Consider the following 7889-nt stretch of genomic DNA (forward strand, 5'->3'; position numbering starts at 1 on the left):
AAAAAAGCTGCTAATTAATGATCGATTCTTATTTACTTGTCTCCCTATAAGAAGATAGAAGTGAGATACAAGATCGATTTAATGATGCATATTGTTTTTTATTTGTCCCTTGGAAGCATTGTTCAGTGAAATCCGTAGGAGTTGTTTGGAAGAGATGCTGATGATTTTGTATTTGTCTGAAACAATGGAAGATTTATTTGTTAAGTTAGTCACATAGAGGAATGCTATGAAAAGTATAGCTCAGGGATAAAATGTTATCAAAATCAAAATGATCATCAATGTTTGTAGTATTGGAAAGCCTCTAAAAAGAGAGTTTGGAGCAATAGGGAAGGTCGATTTGCAATTTTTTTCAGAAAATCAACATGGCACTGGTGATGATAGTTGGGATTTGATGTGATAAGAACATATACCAAAAATTAGATTCCCATCTTGAACAGAATTTTAATTATGAATCTCAACTAGCAAAATATCTCAACTTTTACTGCATTGATTAAACAAAAATTGTAAAAAAACCTAATTAGCAACTAAGTCTTTTAAATTTCACAATTTAAAAAGATATATGGAGATGTATTACACAATATAACAACTTGAACCATGTATTTTAATTTTTTATTAGACAATAATATAAACTTATAATAGAACTAAATTGTTCTGTATAATTTCCTTTTGAGGAAAATGAAGGTCCAATTTGCTAGCATGATGACTTTGTAATAATGTGTCTGTCTTGCTTCCTGCCCATATACAACTTTTTGAGAAAAATCCATCAAATTTGACCAGTGTGTGGCTGCAAAATTGATAGCAGTAATCTTTTTCATTTTTTCTTTCTTTTTTTTTTCTTGGAGTTCACTATTTCTGGAAAAAACACAAAAAAAAACATATTTGAAAACACTTATTTGTTTTATATTTTTGTGATGAAATATGAATAAAACTGACTATTTTATGGGTAAATTGAGAAAACTAATAAAATTTAATGGATAAATATTTACCTAATGGACGAAATCATTTGAATGCCCTCTTCTCTCACATCCAATTCATCTGAGTTTATTATCGATATTATGATATTTTCCGGATGTAGTGCAAAAGCGCTATATTTTTAACAGTTTAAAACAGTAATTTGGATTTTAGTTAACTGTTTTGTTCTATGAATCATATTAAAATATACTGTTGTTGGTTAAAAAAAAATATTGTTGGTTTTGATCTCAAACCAACTAACTGCATACACTTTGATGATAAATTTGACCAAAATGTTTAATTTATCATAGTGTTTGAGGATAGACAACTCTAGTCCATAAACATATTAATCTTGTGGCTTATATTAGCCATCTTCCTTGATTCAAAGGCCCAATTTTCTAAGTTAACTTCTCCACAAGAAATGCCAACAGCATACTCAAAAAGTAGCCTTTAGTCTTCACACTTAAATTTGTTTCTTCTGCTGTCAGATAATGATGATTGGGAGAGACACTAATTTTTTAGAATTCTACTTGAGGCAAATCTTGATAATTATTGATACAAAGTTTTCCCAAAGGACCAGTAAATGTTGTTAGGCTTTTTGTTGTTCCATCAATTAATTTAAAAATTGCTGTAAATGGCAGTTCTAGTGGAACCTGAAAATTGGAAAATTTGCATGTTTAATAATAGAGTCAGATTACATAATAAATACCAATATATTTTATTTTCCACAAAAAAAAAGGAACATAATTGCAGGTAAAGCTATAGAATTAATTTTACCTCCTTGTTAGGAGGACAAGTGCAGATTATGTGCCTTGTTTGACAATTTTCTGTCTCGCACTTTACTGCAAAGTCATCACATCTCAAGACAAAGTTTACAGCTACAAGAAGATATATCAAACAGTCTGTCTAGCTGTTCCTTCATTCTTTTCACTTTGATTGCTGCAAGAAATTTCCTGTCAATCTGTTTGGCCCTCTTATAGCAAAATATATTGACCTTCTGTCCTATATTACCTTAACAAGGGCAATTGTGGATTAACTGCTTGCCAAATACTAATTAATTCCTTAGCCATTAACTTAGAAATCACACTATTTTTTTAAGTGGGGATAACTGTTTTCGAGGAAATAACTAAACTGGATGACTTGTCGTGAAGTTGGGGGGTATTGTTTCATCCAAATGACAAGGTGGACCAGCAAATTTTGTGAACCAGGGGTTAAAACTGAACGTTGTGCTTTTACTGACATTCTAATCAGAAAAGTAGAATAAATAAATGGATTATAACAAGGAAACTGTATTAGGCTATTTTCCAGTTTCATACGTAAAAAATAAGTGCTAGTTATGATAAGAAGTAATGAAAAACTTTGTAGAGTTGAATTAGATGTATTGAAGAGAGAGGATCAAACCAAATCAGAGGCATAGTAGTATTTAGTTTAGATATTTTTAGCAGATTTTAGCTCCTCCTTCGATAACATGAATTTATCCATAAAGAGATTCATTCTTACTGTGGCTGTGTCATTTTAAATGAGCGTTTAGAGTTTGAAAAAAAAACTGCTTGTGCATCTATGTTACTATGCTATTTTTAATAATATTTTCAAGTTAAATTTAATTTTTATGAAATTTTTGTTTATTAAATTTTTAGGTGAAAGTACAGAATAGTTACAATACAACCTCCTTCCCATATTAAGAATGGCTTTCTAAGTAGTTATTTTAGCACAATAACATAGATGTACAAATACTAAAAGCCTTTAAAGGAGTTTCCTTATTTACTCGTATTAATCTTTGTGGGTTATCTGATTTTAAAACTATAATTTTAGAAGAAAAACACTGCTTAAAAACAATTACTCCCTAAAAATAAAAGAAATTAAAATTTGACACTAATTTTTAAAAAATTATTTTTTAAGTAGAAAAACTCGAAAATTTACGTGGTTATATTTCGTAAAGAATGTGTAGAATTAAATTGTATGGACTTTTTTTTTTTTTTTTTTAATATAAAACTGGAGTATTACCATATTTTAATAAAAATTTCCAATAGAATTTGATGTGAAATATTAGGTTGGTGCAAAAATAATGTTTTTGACGTTCATTTGAACGTCAAAAAATTCCATTATTTTTGCACCAACCTAATAGAAAAACACATAAAAAAAGATAAAACAAATGTTTAAATTCATTGCAGACACTTGAAATATAATATATATTTTAAACAAGTCTTTTTCGTTTTTCCTTTCGAAATAATTAAGCCTTAATCGTTATGTCTTCAAATTAAATAATAAACAAACGTTAATTTTCAATATCAATAACGAGCGTGTTTTGCAACGGTGAAATCTAAAATGTTTCCATCCTCAAAAAGTTCCTGAAATGAAAAGGCGAACTTTGTTCGTTATTATTTAAAAAACATAATTTTGCTTTTACACTTAATATTTATTTTATTAATTCATTATCCTCACTCATTTTATTTAAAAATGTAGTTTAAAATATATTCATAATAATGATTCCATTTTCTTAACAGTACGGATTGTTTTGATGACGGGACGTTCTTGACAATTCACCGAAAAACTTTTAATCGCTTGAATTTTTCAACTTTTAAAGTCATTTTCTCAAGCAAAGATAACGATTTTGAGAAAAATATTTCGTGTAGGTCTTTTCTATGTCAACCCCCAACTATCATCACCATTGCCTCACCGGGGTTCCAAAATCGACCTACCCTATTGGAGCAACTCAGCTTTTGTAGTATTTGTAAGCATTAAGTACACAAGAAATGCAGTGAAATTACAGGTAGGTTGAGAAATGATAACTAGTTTATGTGTAATTGGATGAAAACTGATACCGTGGAAATACATTTGAATGGCTATGCTATTGAGATTGTTTGACAGTTTTCTTACCTTGGGTATGCCATTAGAGAACAGGAAAAGTTGATCCTAATGTGATTGCAACAGTTAGAATTGGATGAAGGAAAAAAAATTAAAATTGCTTTAGTCAGGAAGGATTTTTTTTTAGACTGATGCCAGAAGAAATACTTCGATTTAAATTATTTATCTTTACTATTCTATAAAAGTAACTTTGTATGTGTGAGTTTTTTCCCTATGCACTAAAAATGACTGGGTCGATTTTTATGAAATTTCGCATGAATGTATTTATGTGCCTGGCAGTGTTTTTAGATAGGTGTCAGGATGTCTTCGGTAAATATCGATAATCAAACTAATCCCATGAAAGAAGGAACAAGTGATTTTGACCAAAGTTAACACCTTATACAGCCTAACATCACAAGTGCATTTGAGAAGTTTTATTACCACAGAAGCCAAAAGGCCCAACATTAAAGTCAAGAAAAAGTTCTTTGATATCACAGGGACATGTTCGAAATTTCTGTTTAAAGCTCAATTGCACCATGATACTTTAGTTTTTTTTTTTAATTTTAAACTTAAATTCGAGCTATTATCATCACACAAGCAGTAAGGCCAGGCATATAAAATCAATTGCTTATCTTGTCTCAGCGATGGAGCAAGTACATATCTATAATCGTTTTAGGCTATCAAAGATATTCTTGTATACTCTCAAACATATCTTTGCCGAGTCAGACGACTTTGATAAAATTAATAGCAACAGATTTAGCTCTGCATGTAAACTCACTGCGATCATATTTTAATAGGCTCCCACCTATGAATCATTGGCAGCAAAAGGTGGGTAAGCAGTTAACGACACTGACTGATAAGCTGGGTATTTTAAGTTCGAGTCCAGTTCGTTCCACGGAAACACTTCCACTTAAGGATGTTGGCAGCCTTCTCGTGATCTCTTCTGTAAGTACCCGATGTCTTTCATGAAAAAATTCTGACTAGAAAAATATTGGGGAAACAAATGACAATAATAATCATCTGATTTATAAAAAAGATGAATGAATGATTGTCACCAACCAACCCCTTGCAACAGACTTCAAAATCTTTGGTTCTGCATGGACTCGTGTTATTCTATGTAAAGGTGCTGTGATAGCCCGTCATATTGTTTGCTTGCATGTACTGATAAACTGTTCAGTCTAGACATTTAGTTATAGTTTAGTTTTACCATAGTTTTCAGTTTACAGTAGTTAATGACGGTTCAGAGAAGATCAGACAAAGCTTTAGCTGATGAGGAGGAGATGAACCTGTGGGAGCCTTTCCTAGTCTTACACAAAAACATGCGTTCACATCTCAAGCCATATTTCTTGTCATATACATATGTGCACACAAACATACGCGCACATGTACACACAAGTAGATATATTCACGTTCGCGTATATACACTCACATTCACGTGTATACACACACGTATGCACACATGGGCAACGTCACTTCCCCTTTCAAAGGAAATCCACACATGCGCAAAAGACCACCTGAAATAACTATAAAAGCAAGAGACAAGCTGTTTCCAGCCCTTTTCGGACCAGCTCTCAAGCTGAGAGGTTGGACGAACCAGCCGCCTCCCTTTTGGGAGGCGCGCACCCGTGCAGATCACGTCCCCTGCTACTGTATGTGTGGGGGCAAGAGTTAACAGACAGTACATACACCTTACACGTTTTCTATCTTCATGGCCTGGATTGACTTTTTCTCATTTTCTGTCTCTCTCTATACCACAATAGACTTTCCTTCTCACCAGCTAACAGCGAGAGACGCACACCAAACTGAATTGACTTTCTCTCTTTACGACAATAGACTTTCCTTCTCACCAGTAAACAGCGAGAGATGAACGTGCACATGAATATGTGTTGTACCCTTTTCTTTTATGAGTTTCTTCACAAAATAAATTCTAGTTCGTTTAAATCAAGTAAACGCGTTGTTTGTTCCTTCCTCAAAGCAATTCATTTTTCCTTTCTTGATGCAATTCATTTCTCCTATTTTGTACGACTGGGGGATATATATAATATATCCACCAGTCGACCACAAATTGGCGACACCCAAACGTGAGATGAACACACATTTCCTTCTATACCCTAGACCGCTACAAACCAATCAACTGACCAAGAAAAATACCTCGACAGACAGCTGTTAATAGACAATGTTTGGAGTTGGTGGTCGCAAGGAACTGCATGGTTCTATATTATGCATTGGCTCTTTCTCTCTCTCTCTATATATATATATATAGAAGAAAATATTTGAATTCTTGGACTCTCCTGTACCATTTTAGATAAAAAACATTCAGCAATTTTTGCTTATACACAAACTAAAATAAGGCGGGGGCAGAACAAAAAGCAACTTTTCACTGAAAAGCAAATTCATTTTTCTCTAAGGACAAAACATCTGTAAACTGAGTTCATATTTTCTTTTTTGTATTTTCATTTTGTTATTTCCAACTGCTACATGTAGCAAAAGATCACCTCATTTTTTTTTGTCGTCGGTTTAAACCTGATATAGCAATCATAAACATTAACATTTCTTTCCTCTGGTGGAAAGCAACCATATTGAGTCTGTTTGGTCACATGATGACCAATAAAACTACTTGGCATAGTAATTTTAACGGGACCTTTGAAGGACTATCCTAGTCCTTTAGGGATTTGCAGAACAGGTAGAGCTTCCAGGCACTCACGAAGAAAGCCGCTCTCATTCCTATTCCTGTCAGCTAGACACTGAGCAAGGCTATTTTCATTTGGAAGATCTATTGCTTCAAGAATACTTTCAATAGCTGAACTTTATTACTTTTCTATTCCTTTGTTCATTGTTTTTAAATATCTGACAGAAATAAGTAGATCATTTGTTGAATAAAGACATCATGTTGTTCATAGAAGAACCTTGTTTTCCTTTCATTTGACAGTCTTTTTAGTCTTTACAGTTCATGTTAAGATTAGCCCCTATAAGCCTGGAATATTAAAAAAAATATATATAGACCCTGGTTTGAAATGTCTGGAATTGGGACTGGGATATCTAGGACTGGATTTAGAATGCCTTGAGATTTTAGAATCAAGACTTGAAACCGGATGAGGAATGTCTTGAACTGGATTTGAGCCTGTTTATCTATATATTTTGATTATTATTATCGCAACAGAAATGGAAGATTTGTATTTGTTATGCAAGGGAAATAACTCTTTTCTAAAGAATTGTTTTTTTTCGTTTCATAAAAACGTCAACAAAAATTAGAAGCGCTCTTCTAAAATTCGTCATTGTACTGAGGGAGATAACTCCATTTTATTAAGAGATGCTGATTTTTTTTTTTTTCATACGAGAAGTTAGGATGTTAAACCAACGCAACTTCGAGGAATAAAAAAAAAAAAAAAAAAAAAAGGAGGAAGATGCATTGATGCAACTATTTTTTTTAAACAAAGAATGATAACATAAAAAAAGATAATAAATTTTCTTATTAAAACTGACGTAACTATATCTTCATTGTTCGACTATTTTTTTTCCCTAAAAGTGACTTATTTTTTAGGAAAAAAAAATAGTCGAAAAATAAAGTAGTTGCGTCACAGTTTTCGAAAAGGAAACAAAAGCTAGCTGTGATTAATTGCTACAATAACATTAATTACAAATGATGAAATAATAAAACAAAAACGTTAGAAAAGAAAGGTACGGCTATTTTTTTGACAACTTTTGTTCATTAAAATATGTTAAGGTTTTTAAAATGTAAATATTACAAAAAAAAAAAAAAAGAAGAAAATGCGACGATAATTTCAGAGAAATTTTAAAAAACATTTTAATAAAATACGGGATGAAGATTTTAAAAAAGAAAGCTGCGACGACTTTTTTTTTTTTAATGTAACAAGTCTATAACATTCATAACAATGTAGTCGTTAAGGTTACTAAAAAGAAGGAAAAAGAAGGAGAATGAAATTTGTAAAATCTTTAACAGTTTTTAATAAAAACTTACTCGAAAAAAATATTCGCACTGTTTTTGTTTTCGTTCTTTGTTATCAAGAATTAGTCGCAGCCACATTTTCTTTTAAACCATTTTTTTTTTTTTTAATAAATCTGTTCCCCATATT

The sequence above is a fragment of the Euprymna scolopes genome, chromosome 15 (genome assembly GCF_053919585.1).
Source record: "Euprymna scolopes isolate OS-2025 chromosome 15, ASM5391958v1, whole genome shotgun sequence".
NCBI lineage: Eukaryota > Metazoa > Mollusca > Cephalopoda > Sepiida > Sepiolidae > Euprymna > Euprymna scolopes.